Source organism: Nycticebus coucang, chromosome 21 (assembly GCF_027406575.1).
Source record: "Nycticebus coucang isolate mNycCou1 chromosome 21, mNycCou1.pri, whole genome shotgun sequence".
Lineage (NCBI taxonomy): Eukaryota > Metazoa > Chordata > Mammalia > Primates > Lorisidae > Nycticebus > Nycticebus coucang.
Window position 1 is genome coordinate 16,288,671 of NC_069800.1, and position 15,419 is coordinate 16,304,089.

At 43.5% G+C, this 15,419-nt stretch overlaps 1 protein-coding gene across 1 annotated transcript in view; it reads right to left on the minus strand.

Moving 5' to 3' along the window:
* Positions 1-15,419, minus strand: part of DTD1 (D-aminoacyl-tRNA deacylase 1) — a 205,246-nt gene that overhangs the window by 165,155 nt on the left and 24,672 nt on the right. The gene's annotated exons all lie outside the window — the stretch shown is intronic.

Sequence of the window (15,419 nt, forward strand, 5' to 3'; positions counted from 1 at the left end):
ACCCTATATAAAAATCAACCTAGGGGGGAAGAGACAAGATGGCTGACTGAAGCCAGCTTTCCACAGAGGCTCCCGTCCAGAAGAAGAGTTAAAGGACAGAAATTTAGCAAGTAACCTGGTGGATTAGAGCTGCCCCAAGAGAGAAGGTTGAAGAACACACATCAACCCTGCTGAGGCCAGCTGTGACCCCAAGGATACAAATAAAAGGTACAAAATCCCAAGTGGACCGGAGTCCCCTCCCCCATGAGAACAGCTTGGAGTACCCATAAACAAATGAGCAGAGTTCAAAAGTCCTCCCATTATACTCCGGTGGGACAGACCCTCTAAAAACTGGACCTACTTTCCCTATTAGGGTGCCATGGCACTCTCCAGCCAGGCATAAAACTTTGTAAATCTGTATATATTCTCTACCTGCAATTCTGAGCTCCTAGCACTGCCCTCCACTCTCACTCTGAGGTCTGGAGGCCTGTCCCACAGGAGTCCAGATTCTTGGGTGATTTCAAGAGGGGTGTGGACAGGGCCTGGACTGCAGCTGGTCAGTGCTGATTCTGCGGCACGGGAGTGAGGACAGGATGGTTGGCTGAAAGGGAACCACGCCAGAGGGGTGGTGCCCCGAGGCGCAGAGCAGCAGTCGCTTTTGGCAACAATAGGGCTCACCTGTGGATATTCTGGAGTCACACCCCCTGTCTCCCTGGGCAACCAGAGGAGGCTGGGCATCATCTCAGGTGGCAACCATCAGCCAAACAGATCTGGGACGGAAATGAAGGCCCTGTGAGTAAAGGGTTTGCCTCAGGCAGTACCAGCCTGGTGGAGTGTGGGGACTAGAAAATGCACAAGCAGTGCCGGCTGACTACCAAGGTGGGGCTGACCCAGAAGACTGCTTTACTGAGCCTAGGACGCACCTGGCCCTCAGGGGATCATCAGCCTAGACAAAGGGGGGCAGGAGGCTAGAACTGACAGCTAACCATGCTGTGAATACAAACCTGCAGCAAAAAAGACAGGGCCTGAGGCGCAGGTTCTGTGAACTCACAACAGCTTTTCTTCTGCAGGGGAATTTAGCCGGGACAGAAATAAATTCTGCAAAGTTGTTCTGTTCGGTCAGTAACATTAATCAGAGGCAGGGCTGGAACTGAGTGAACACCCCCCAACCTCCATCAAGTCCTGAGGTTGTCAGGCCTCACCTCCCCCTGCCAGACAGAGGCAGAGAGCAGAGGCCTGGCTGAGGAGACATAGATTTCCTTGTGATTCAGGCAGGTGCAAACCCCTGGAGTATCTGCTGCTCACTGGAGGCAACTAGGTCACAGACCTGTGGGGTTATCAGTGACTGAGTGTGACAGAGGTGCATCAACCTTTCAAGACTAATCTATTTGCTGGGTGGATCCTCCTGACCTAACAGAAAACTGGAGCAAGTCATATTTGAGTAGTCAGCAGACCCATGCGATCTAGTTGCCAGAGACCATTTACACTCTCCCACCTGAGACAGGTGCGGACTGAGACAATTGATTTTGACCTTTTGAACTGAGCCAATCGCCCAAAGACTATCCAAGTGGTGCCATGGGTGTGTGGTTGTAGGAAGGTTTTATTTTCCTTTTCCAATTGTTGCCTGTGGGGGTGGGGTGACTTAACTGCTGGTTTTTCCCCACAGCTGAGACTTCAACCCAGAGTAACTGTTTCACTATGGTCGGACAGAGACCAGCTGAAAACAAGACAGAGCCACTTAGCCCCACAACACCAAACAGGTCCCCAGTTTCTCAGGACATAGCACTGTATGGGTCCTTGGCAAAGCTCCAGGGGAAAAGTCAAATGGTGTAAAATAATCATAAGGTGGAATCAGCGGAAAAACTCTGGAACATGAATAACCAGAGTAGATCAAGCCCCCCAAGGAAAGATATGACAGATGCAACTGAAGATCCCATTCATAAACAGATTAGCCAAGATGTCAGAAATCGAATTCAGAATTTGGATTGCAAACAAGATTAATAGAATGGAGGAAAAAGTGGAATTATAAATTCAAGGAGCAATTCAAAAGTTGGAATTAGAAATCCAAGGAGAAATTCAAAAGTTATCTCAAGAATTCAACGAATTTAAAGACAAAACCACCAAAGATTTTCACACATTGAAGCAAGAATTTGCAGTCCTCAAAGATCTGAAAAATACAGTAGAATCCCTCAGTAACAGAGTGGAGCAAGCAGAAGAAAGATTTCTGATATTGAAGACAAAGCTTTTTAACACTCCCAAACTCTCAAAGAGGAAGAGAAACGGAGAGCAAAAACAGGTCATTCTCTCAGAGAGCTCCGGGATAATTCAAAGAAGGCTAATATCTGCCTCATTGGAATCCCTGAAAGCGATGAAGTGGCACAGAGGCCCCTCTCCATGAAATTATGAAAGAGAATTTTCCAGACATGCCAAGAGATTCTGAAATTCAGATAGCAAACAGTTTCAGAACCCCAGCACGACTCAACCCGAATAAGACATCTCCCAGGCACATCCTCATTAACTTCACTAAAGTTAATATAAAGGAGAAAATTCTGAAAAGCCAGATGTAAGAAAACCATTACCTACAAAGAGAAGAATATTAGAATGACTGCAGATCTGTATGCTGAACCTTTCAAGCCAGAAGAGGGTGGTCATCGACTTTTTATCTCCTAAAACAAAATAACTTTCAACCCCAATCCTGCATCCAGCTAAACTGAGTTTCATTTACGGTGGAGAAATTAAATACTTTAATGACATTCACATGTTGAAGAAATTTGCCATAGCCAAACCAGCTCTTTAGGATATTCACAGACCTATCCTCCATAATGACCAGCCCAATCCTCGACCACAAAAGTAAACTCACTCAGAAACTTTTGATCAAACTCCAACTTTCACACTGGCAAAAGGATTAGAAATGTCCACTGGACTTTCGAAAAACTCGATACCCAAAACTTAACGACACTTATCTATATTCTCCATTAATGTGAACAGCTAAAACTGTCCTCTAAAGAGGCACAGGTTGGTTGACAGGATACAAAAAATCAGGCCAGATATTTGCTGCATACAAGAGTCACATCTCACCTTAAAAGATTAATATAGACACAGGGTGAAAGGATGGTCCTCCATATTTCAGGCAAATGGTAATCAGAAAAAAAACAGGTGTTGCAATTCTATTTGCAGATACAATAGGCTTTAAACCAAAAAAAGTAAGGAAGGATAAGAATGGTCACTTCATATTTGTTAAGGGTAATACTCAAAATGATGAGATTTCAATTATTAATATTTATGCACCCAAGCAGAATGTGCCTCAATTTATAAGAGAAACTCTAACAGACATGAGCAACTTGATTTTCTCCAGCTCCATAATAGTCGGAGATTTTAACACTCCTTTGGCAGTGTTGGATAGATCCTCCAAGAAGAAGCTGAGCAAAGAAATTTTAAATTTAAACCTAATCATCCAACATTTGGATTTAGCAGACATCTATAGAACATTTCATCCCAACAAAACTAAATACACATACTTCTTATCAGCCCACGGAACATACTCCAAAATTGATCACATCATAGGTCACAAGTCTAACCTCTGTAAATTTAAAGGAATAGAAATTATTCCTTGCATCTTCTTGAACCACCATGGAATAAAAGTTGAACTCAGTAACAACAGGAATCTGCATATACATACAAAAACATGGACGTTAAATAACCTTATGCTGAATGATAGCTGGATCATAGATGAGATTAAGAAGGAAATTGCCAAATTTTTGGAACAAAACAACAATGAAGACACGAATTATCAGAACCTCTGGGATACCACAAAGGCAGTCCTAAGAGGGAAATTTATACCACTGCAAGGCTTCCTCAAGAGAACGGAAAGAGAGGAAGTTAACAACTCAATGGGACATCTCAAGCAACTAGAAAAGGAAGAACATTCCAACCCCAAACCCAGTAGAAGAAAAGAAATAACCAAAATTAGAGCAGAATTAAATGAAATTGGAAAAAAAAGAATTATACAACAGATCAATAAATCAAAAAGTTGGTTTTTCTGAAAAGGTCAGTAAAATAGATAAACCTTTGGCTAACCTAACCAGAAAAAAAAGAGTAAAATCTCTAATTTCATCAATCAGAAATGACAAAGACAAAATAACAACAGACTCCTCAGAAATTCAAAAAATCCTTAATGAATATTACAAGAAACTTTATTCTCAGAAATATGAAAATCTGAAGGAAATTGACGAATATGTGGAAGCATGCCACCTTCCAACACTTAGCCAGAATCAAGTGGAAATGTTGAACAGGCCCATATCAAGTTCTGAAATAGCATCAACCATACAAAAATCTCCCTAAAAAGAAAAGCCTGGGACGAGATGGCTTCATGCCAGAATTCTACCAAACCTTTAAAGAGGAACTAGTACCTATATTATTCAACCTGTTCCAAAATATAGAAAAAGAAGGAAGACTATCCCACACGTTACATGAAGCAAACATCGCCCTGATCACCAAACCAGGAAAAGACCCAACAAGAAAAGAAAATTATAGACCAATATCACTAATGAATATAGATGCAAAAATACTCAACAAGATCCTAACAAACAGAATCCGGCAACTCATCAAACAAATTGTACATCATGACCAAGTTGGTTTTATCCCAGGGTCTCAAGGCTGGTTCAATATACGTAAATCTATAAACACAACTCAGCACATAAACAAATTAAAAAACAAAGACCATATGATTCTCTCAATCGATGCAGAAAAAGCTTTTGATAATATCCAGAATCCCTTCATGATCAGAACACTTAAGAAAATTGATATAGAAGGGGTATTTCTTAAACTGATAGAGGCCATCTACAGCAAACCCACAGCCAATATAGTATTGAATGGAGTTTAATTGAAATCATTTCCACTCAGATCAGGAACCAGACAAGGCTGCCCATTGTCTCCACTGCTCTTTAACATTGTAATGGAAGTTTTAACCACCGCAATTAGGGAAGAAAAGGCGATCGAGGGTATCCATATAGGGTCAGAAGAGATCAAATTTTCACTCTTCACAGATGATATGATTGTATATCTGGAAAACACCAGGGATTCTACTACAAAACTCCTAGAAGTGATCAAGGAATACAGCAGCATCTCAGATTACAAAATCAACATTCATAAATTGGTAGCCTCTATATATACCAACAATAGTCAAGCTGAAAAAACAGTTAAGGACTCTATTCCATTCACAGTAGTGCCAAAGAAGATGAAATATTTGGGAGTTTACCTAACAAAGGATGTGAAAGATGTCTATAAAGAGAACTATGAAATTCTAAGAAAAGAAATAGCTAAAGATGTTAACAAATGGAAAAATATACCATGCTCAGGGCTGGGAAGAATCAACATTGTTAAAATGTCCATACTACCCAAAGCAATATACAATTTTAATGCAATCCCTATTAAAGCTCCACTGTCATACTTTAAAGATCTTGAAAAAATAATACTTTGTTTTATATGGAATCAGAAAAAACCTCAAATAGCCAAGACATTACTCAGAAATAACAACAAAGCAGGAGGAATCACGCTACCAGACCTCAGACTATACTATAAATCAATAGTGATCAAAACAGCATGGTACAGGCACAAAAACAGAGAGTAGATGTCTGGAACAGAATAGAGAACCAAGAGATGAACCCAGCTAATTACCATTATTTGATCTTTGACAAGCCAATTAAAAACATTCAGTGGGGAAAAGATTCCCTATTTAACAAATGGTGCTGGGTGAACTGGCTGGAAACCTGTAGAAGACTGAAACTGGACCCACACCTTTCACCATTAACTAAGATAGATTCTCACTGGATTAAAGATTTAAACTTAAGACATGAAACTATAAAAATACTAGAACAGAGTGCAAGGAAAACTCTTGAAGAAATCAGTCTGGGTGAGTATTTTATGAGGAGGACCCCCCCGGGCAATTGAAGCAGCTTCAAAAAGACACTACTGGAATCTGATCAAACTAAAAAGCTTCTGCATAGCCAAGAACACAGTAAGTAAAGCGTCCAGATAGCCCTCAGAATGGGAGAAGTTATTTGCAGGTTATGTCTCCGACAAGGGTTTAATAACCAGAATCCACAGAGAACTCAAACGTATAAGCAAGAAAAGAACAAGCAATCACAACTCAGGCTGGGCAAGGGACTTGAAGAGAAACTTCTCTGAAGAAGACAGGCGCACAGCCTACAGACATATGAAAAAATGCTCATCATCCTTAATCATAAGAGAAATGCAAATCAAAACTACTTTGAGGTATCATCTAACTCCAATGAGATTAGCCCATATCACAAAATCCCAAGACCAGAGATGTTGGCATGGATGTGGAGAATAGGTAACACTTCTACGCTGCTGGTGGGAATGCAAATTAATGCATTCCTTTTGGAAAGATATTTGCAGAACACTTGGAGATCTAAAAATAGATCTGCCATTCAATCCTATAATTCCTTTTTGTGAAAACAAAAATCACATTATAACAAAGATATCTGTACCAGAATGTTTATTGCAGCCCAATTCATAATTGCTAAAGTCATGGAAAAAGCCCAAGTGCCCATCGATCCACGAATGGATTAATAAATAGTGGTATATGTACACCGTGGAATATTATACAGCCTTAAAGAAAGATGGAGACTTTACCTCTTTCATGTTTACTTGGATGGAGCTGGAACATATTCTTCTTAGTAAAGTATCTCAAGAATGGAAGAAAAAGTATCCAATGTACTCAGCCCTACTATGAAACTAATTTATGGCTTTCATATGAAAGAATAACCTAAGAATATGGGGAAAGGGGAGAGGGAGGGGAGGCGGGGAGAGGATGGGCAGAGGGAGGGGGATTGGTGGGATTACACCTATGGTGCATCTTACAACGGTACATGTGAAACTTACTAAATGTAGAATATAAATGTCTTAACACAATAACTAAGAAAATGCCAGGAAGGCTATGTTAACCAGCATGATGAAAATGTGTCAAATGGTCTATAAAGCCAGTGTATGGTGCCCCATGATCACATTAATGTACACAGCTATGATTTAATAATAAAAAAAAATCAACCCAGCATGGATTAAAGACTTAAGTGTAAGACCCAAAAGTATAAAAGTTCTAGAAGAAAACCTAAGGAAAATTCTCCCAGACCTTGGTCTAGGTGCAGGGGTGTCCAATCTTTATGTCTTTTCTGCTGTACACTGGAAGAATAAAAGTTATCTTGGGCCATACATTGAATACCAAGACAGGGCGGCGCCTGTGGCTCAGTGAGCAGGGTCCCGGCCCCATATGCCGAGGGTGGCGGTTTCAAACCCAGCCCCAGCCAAACTGCAACAACAACAACAAAAAAATAGCCGGGTGTTGTGGCGGGCGCCTGTAGTCCCAGCTACTTGGGAGGCTGAGGCAGGAGAATTGCCTAAGCCCAGGAGTTGGAGGTTGCTGTGAGCTGTGTGACGCCACGGCACTCTACCGAGGGCAATAAAGTGAGACTCTGTCTCTACAAAAAAAAAAAAAAAAAAAGAATACCAAGACATAGTTGATGAGCAAAAAAAAAAAAACAAAAGGTCTATGTGTACTTTTCACGATAGCCAATATCCAACACCACGGATAATCAAAACAGTCCTCAACTAATCAGCACTTGGCCCATAGGCCACAGGTTGGATACCCCCCACTAGGCAAAGAATTAATGACTAAGGCTCTGATAGCACAGCCAACAGAAGCGAAACTAGACAAATGGACTTAAACTAAAAACTTCTATACATCAAAATAAATAATCAACAGAGTAAAGAGACAGCCTGTTTTTTGTTTGTTTTGTTTGTTTGAGACAGGGTCTTTCTCTGTTCTGGGATAGAGTACAGTGGTGTAATCATAGCTCACTGCAACCTCAAACTCCTGGGCTGAAGTGATCCTCCTGTCCATCTTCCTGAGTAGCTGAAACTACAAGTACATGCTACCATAGCCAGTAAATTTTTCTATTTTTTTATATAGATGGGTGGTCTCGCTATCACTCAGGCCAGTCTCAAACTCCTGGCCTCAAGCAATCCTCCCACGTCAGCTTCCCAAAGAGCTAGGATTACAGGTGTGAGCCAACATGCCCAGCAAGATATCCTGTTTAATAAAAGAAAATATTTGCAAACTATTCATCTGACAAGAGACTAATATCCAAACTACATGAAGAACTCTCACAACTCAACAGGAAAAACATGAATAATTCCACTAAAAAGTAGGTAAAGGGCGGTGCCTGTGGCTCAGTGAGTAGGGCGCCAGCCCCATATACCGAGGGTGGTGGGTTCAAACCCAGCCCTGGCCAAACTGCAGCAACAAAAAAAATAGTGTTGGGGTGGGCGCCTATAGTCCCACCTACTTGGGAGGCTGAGGCAAGAGAATCACCTAAGCCCAAGAGCTGAAGATTGCTGTGAGCTGTGACGCTAACAGCACTCTACCAAGGGTGACAAAGTGACACTGTCTCTTAAAAATACAAAAATAAAAAAATAAAACGTAAGCAAAGGACACGAACAGAATTTCTTAAAAGATATACAAATAACTAATAGTTATGTGAAAAAATGCAAATTAGAACCACAATGATATTATCTTATACCAGTCTGAATGGCCATTGTTAAAAAAATAATAACAGATGTTGGTAAGAATGCAGAGAAAAGGGACATCATACACTGTTGGTGGGAAAATAAATTAGCATAACCTCTGTGGAAAATCTAATGGCGATTTCTCAAAAAAACTAAAAACAGAATTACCATCCGACCCAGCAATCCAGCTGCTGGGTGTCTACATATCCGAAAGATACAAGCTTACAAGCTTATTGTAGCACTGTTCACAGTAGCAAAGACATGGAACCACCTTATGTGTCCATCAGTGGATGAATAAAGAAAACGTGATACATACACACAAGGAAATATTATCCTGCCATTAGTACACGTAAAGTTTCTTGTGTACCCCATAAATGTGTACAAATATAAATAAATACATAAATAAATAGCACACCCAGATCAATATAATCAGAAACCCAGGGAAAAGGACTAGCCAGCCCTCTTCCACCTCAGAAAAGATGGCTAGCCCCGAGAGAAGGGAGGGAAATGCAAGATTCAATAGCACAGATTCTGCTGCACAACCTATCAGAAAGGTCTGGTAGGCTCAGCTGGCTCAAGCAGCTAAGGCGCCAGCAATATACACCTGAGCTGGCAGGTTCAAATCCAGGCCAGGCCTGCCAAACAACAATGACGGCTGCAACCAAAAAGTATCCACGCATTGTGGTGGGTGCCTGTAGTCCCAGCTACTTGGGAGGCAGAGGCAGGAGACTCGCTTGAGCCCAGGAGTTGGAGGCTATTGTGAGCTGTGATGCCATGGCACTCTACCCAGGGCAACAGCTTGAGGCTCTCTCTCAAAAAAAAAAAAAAAAGAAAGAAAGAAAAGAAAAGAAAAGTCTGGTAACCCAAAGGGTGAGAAGGAATGTGGGTTAACAGGGCTATGGAAGGCCACTTCAGGGCTGTGGTCAGTTCAGAACCTACACGGAGGGGTCACTCTGCTTTGGGGTCTGCAGGGCATCAGCTGCCCTCATGCGCTGAGGTCCATCCACAACCTGAGTGACCTCTGTGAGCCTCTGCTCCCACCACCACAAGCCCACAATTTCCACCTCCGGACTCCTCCCCGCTTGGTATGCTCCCTTGCTCCCTCCATTGATCTTCGACCTTAGAGGGATTTAGCAAAATGTGCACACCGGCGGTTGGCTCTCTTTGGCCACAGACAGTAGGCACTAGTAATGATATTAGAAGCACCCAAGCTGATGGCCATTTGTATAGGCAAGATTAATTTAGTCCCTACTGGACAGCTGAATGTGCTCAAATAATGGTGACTTTCCATGGCCTCCTATCAGATTAAAGTGGCCGCTCAAATCAACAGAGCTTTTGTTTTATCCTCGTCAGACTAGCTAAAAAGACATCAGCTGGGAAGGAAATCATGTGTTTAATTGCATGCTAAAATTATGGCCACAATTAGTTGCAAATTTCAGCCTCTGCACTCCTCAGGGAGGCTGAAGGCAGGCTCAGGAGGAAAGGAATTATTTCCAACCTTAACTTTCTGTTGCCAGGATACACAGCACATGCTTCACCTTGTTTATCACTACAAGTAGCAAGAAATTTATTTTCTCTTCCTGTTTTTCTTCAGTGAAGAACAGAACCATTATCTGAATTTCAATGTGCACAGAAAACAAATCCAAAGACATGTTTTAAGAGGCCTTAAAATGGTGACATGTTTTCTAGTCCAGATCAAAGGGTAAAGCCTCTGAGAAAAAATATATTGGCCAGGAAAAATAAATACATTTTTTAAAATAAGACAAAAACATGTCTATAAAACTACACCTGGGATCCTACAGTGACACAATCAAGTTGTTCTTAAAAATTAAGTCTCAGGGGCGGCACCTGTGGCTAAAATGAGTAGGGCGCCGGCCGCATATGCCCGAGGTGGGTTCAAACTCAGCCCCGGCCAAAAACTGCAAAAAAAAAAAAAATTAAGTCTCAGGGTTCTGTCTACCCAGAGCCGTAGGACAAGCACGTGTCAAATACATACATACAACTCGTCTGGGGCTAGAAACTCCCAGGGGAGCCTAACCAACCATGCACTGGTGTCCAGCAGAACTGACTGGGCCTCCAGAATGCCTTACCGCAAGGTTTCCTGCTTACCTGCAAAGGCTGATGTCCACACCCCTTTGGACATTTCCCAGCTGAGTTTCACCACATGCAAAAGGCCATGCTGCCTCTCCATGCACTGGTCTGCTCTGAGACAATCACAGGACAATGTCACCAAGGCTGCATGTGAGTTGTTACGCAACCCAGCATGGCAAGTGTGCAGGAAATCTTAGTCACTGTTACCATCCATAGTAGTATAGGGACAAATTGAGGGGACAGGACAGAAAACTACAAAAAAACATGCAACAGAAGAAAACATGAGGAGAACATGCCCTAAGTGACTGGCTGAGGATAATATTTGCTTATCAGCAAATGGCTACATTCCACACTCTTCCAGCCTTTCTCAGAGTGTGAGGGCCAGGCCCGAGGCAGAACCGCTGTCCAATTCCATCCCACATTTGGAGTCATCAAGGGCAAGCCTGGGATTCTTGTGGCATTTCCCAGGCTCCAAGCTCCCCGTATTAGGGTATTCTGCTTGGCTCTGCAGTTCTATTCAAGGAAGATACCACCTCTGGGCAACAGGGATCTCAGGGACTTTGTGGCAAGAGGCACTTGGGGACTATAGTCCCCATGGCCCAGGATGGAAAATGCCTAATGACAGCAGAGTGAAGGCACCTGTCACTGCGGGAGCCACCTTCAATTCCAAGCCAAAGAAACAAAAGTAGAGTGCTTCAAAGAAAAACAAACACTAGGATTGTATATGCCTATGTAAGCCCTTCTTACATAACATGGAACTTCAAGGCAAGGTCTTCTCTGACCCCGGGCTTTACTCAGACAGCTCTGCTGGAGTCCTTAATGTCCTTCTGCCTGGGGAGTGGGAGACTTCCTGGTCTTCTAACGAAGCACAGAGAGCCTGCGTGGGGATACTGCAGCACTTGAGGCCCGCAGGACACACAAGGACACCTGTGTGATGCAACTCAGATTTGGCTTGGACGTGGCTGTTGAAAGAACCCCACCCAATTCGTTGGCTCATGGACACCTTTCCACCTAGAGCAGCAGAATAAGAAACAAGGGAGGTCGCTTTTAAGCTCATGAGATCATGGGATTTGCTTTCAAACTTTAATTCCTTTGGCCTCAAATGTTGGGAGCCGACCTCCTGGGAGGCAAGGCCACCCAGTTTGAGGAAATGTACTCAAGTCAAGGACCGAGTACAAACCTGGCCTCAGGAGTTTTCCTGTTATGGCTGGTTCTTGAACCAAAGGGGCATGGCTCTTAGATTGGAGCCATGCCCCTTTGACCACAACAGCCGGCTGAGGATGCTATTTTGCCCCTACGCTGTTTTTTGCTTGTTTGTTTGTTTGTTTCTTAAGACAGAGCCTCAAGCTGTCGCCCTGGGTACAGTGCCATGGCATCACAGCTCACAGTAGCCTCCAACTCCTGGGGTCAAGCGATTCTCCTGCCTCGGCCTCCCAAGTAGCTGGGATTACAGGAGTCTACCACAAAGCCCAGCTATTTTTTGGTTGCAGCCATCATTGTTGTTTTGCGAGCCCAGGCTGGATTCGAACCCACAAGCTCAGGTGTATGTGGCTGGTGCCTCAGCTGCTTGAACCACAGGCGCCGAGCCCCCTAGGCTATTTTTAATCAAGTTATGCGATTTAATGATTATGACATGATCATGCCTTCAGGCTACTGTATATAAAGCTGTGCAATAAAGCTGAGATGGCTGTTCCTATTGAGGAAAGCCCTCCTGATCGCGCTGTTTTCCGTCTTTCCATTCCCATGCTGCACAGTCTACTCCCAGGGTCTCCAATAACCTTTGCCAGGCAGGTTCCTGGCACTCAAATGCCTTTGGATTTGAGTACGATACAGAACTAATCTTGGCCTGTCATCTCCCCTGTGACTATGATAATAGGAGAGGGTCTATATTCGAATTCCGTGCATCTCCATGTTGATGGCATTTTACTGCAAGTTTTTTATGCATTTTATTACTTTAGTACATGACCACTGTCACGTAACCTCACTGAGGAACCTCTGATGTGCTGTAATTGGACAGGGCTTGGGCAACAGCCTAGAGAGTAACTCTTCACTTTGGGAGCAGAGTGACCTTGGAGGGGCTTCATACCAGGGTTCTGACCCAGCAGGAGCAGCCTAAGAGAGATGCAAGGGTGGACTGCAGTGACCCTCCCCTGAGCAGAGAGAGCCCATGACCCAAGTGGGCTCCATCAGCTCCCACCACCCCCAGGGTAAGAGCCACAGTCCTCTGGCAGCATGCTGCCTCCCTGTCTCCCGCTCTCTCTCTGTCCTTAACACACATAATGTGTACACTCACAAATACACAAATACATTCTTGTAATTACTGTGCGGAAGACAGTTATCCTTAAAAGTTCTCCCAATTTAAAAGTATGTCATTACCCCAGGATAAATATATCTGGGGGAAGTGGCTCCCTCAGGCTATTGCACAGGGGTTGGCCTGAAGAGAGACCCAACCTGGGGCAAGAGAGTCACCAGGGGCAGCCTCCAGCCTGCAGGTGAGAGATGGGTGGAAGCAGCAAAGCCGCCTCGTGTTCTCAGCCTCTGTGCGCATGTCCAAGGGATTTGCTGATAGACCAGATGTGGGAAGGAGAAGCCATGCCAAACTCTCAAGGTTTGTTCTTTAAGTGCATTTATAAGAAAGTAAGACTAAAACTAAATAAAATAAGGAAACAGGAAAAGAAATCACATAAACCACACACCCACAAAAAGATGAAAAGAGTGAAGATTAAAGCAAAACAATGAAGTATCAAACAAAAAAATAACTAGCCTTGGTACATTAAGAGCTAGTTTTCTGAAAAATATTCTAAAAAACTCTGGGGAAAAAAGAGAGGAAATACAACTAACTGTATCTATGACTTTAGGTATAGAGATCTTTCTAAATAATAAAAAAAAAATCTGTAAAATTATCTTCCAATAAATTTGAAAATCCAGATAGGAAGGAGACTATGGGCAAAGTTAACTGCCCCAAAGGACTCCAGGGGTGCTGGGAAACTGACCAGAGCAATAATAACTAAGGAGTCCAAACCAAGGGTTTTACTAACAAGTGCCAATGTTATTTCAATTTGTCTAGACCACAGAAAAATATGAAAGGCTTTCCAGTTTATTTTGCAAGGCCCCATATACCGGAGGTGGTGGGATCAAACCCAGCCCTGGCCAAAAAAAAACTGCGAAAAAAAAAGACCATGTAGAAGGCAGTGCCTGTGGCTCAGTGGGTAGGGCGCCAGCCCCATATACCGAGGGTGGAATGTTTGGGCCTGGTCCTGGTCAAACTGCAACAAAAAATAGCCGGGCGTTGTGGTGGGCGCCTGTAGTCCCAGCTACTCAGGCAGCTGAGGCAGGAGAATTGCCTGAGCCCAAGAGCTGAAGATTCCTGTGAGCTCTGATGCCACGGCACTCTACCAAGGGTGACAAAGTGAGACTCTGTCTCAAAAAAAAGAAAAAAAAAAGACCACGTAGAGACCTCTTGTTCCTGCAGTCAAGTAACAGAGGTACCTTAACCATCTTCCTTACCTCCCATGCAGCAAAGTAACACATTTTTTTTTTTTTTGTAGAGACAGAGTCTCACTTTATCGCCCTCGGTAGAGTGCCATGGCGTCACACAGCTTACAGCAACCTCCAACTCCTGGGCTTAGGCGATTCTCCTGCCTCAGCCTCCCAAGTAGCTGGGACTACAGGCACCTGCCACAACGCCTGGCTATTTTTTGTTGTTGTTGCAGTTTGGCCGGGGCCGGGTTTGAACCAGCCACCCTCGGTATATGGGGCCAGCGCCCTGCTCACTGAGCCACAGGCGCTGCCCCAAAGTAACACATTTTAACAGATGAGTTTATTAAGCAAGTATCCCAGCAATAACGATTGCCACCAAAGGCTTTGGGCGGCTGCTAAAATTAACAGATAAGAGCACGCTGAGTAACAGACCATCTTTATAGTCTCAGACCACCTCCATGCAGAACATTTACCAGTTACAAAGAGGAAAGCTGTTATCTGACAAAGACAAACCTGGCTACTCAAGAGACACAGCCACAGCACACACCCCCTGCCAATGTGCACTGAGGGCACAAGGTCACTTGTGTAGCTTTCCATGCACAGTCATGAGGAAAGGCCAGGCAGACACACCCAGGACATTCCACATAAGGTCCATGGTAAGATCAAGGAAAACAAGGAAAGATGGAGGAATCATCACATACTGCAAGGGACTAAGGCAGTGGTTCTCAACCTTCCTAATGCCACGACCCTTTAATACAGTTCCTCAGGTTGTAGTTGAGCCCCAACTATAAAATTACTTTTGTTGCTACTTCATAACTGTAATTTTTGCTACTGTTATGAATCATAATATAAATATCTGGTATTAGGTGACCCACAGGCTGAGAACCGCTGGGCTAAGGGGACCAAGGGATGGACAACTAGAGTAAATGTGGATTCTGGATTGGACCATGAGCGGGAAAACTGGCAAATTTGAACAGTGTCTGCAGTTCAATCAACAGTATGTTGCCAAAGTTACTTTCCAGGCTTTTCTTTTTTTTGTGTGTGAGGCAGAGTCTCATTATGTCGCACTCAGTAGAGTGCTGTGGCATCACAGCTCACAGCAACCTCAAACTCTTGGGCTTAAGAGATTCTCTTGCCTCAGCCTCCCAAGTAGTTAGGACTACAGGCACCTGCCACAAGGCCCAGCTATTTTTTTGTTGTTGTCATTGTTGTTTAGCAGGCCCAGGCCGGGTTCAAACCCGCCAGCCCCAGTGCATGTGGCTCGTGCCCTAACCACTGAGCTACAG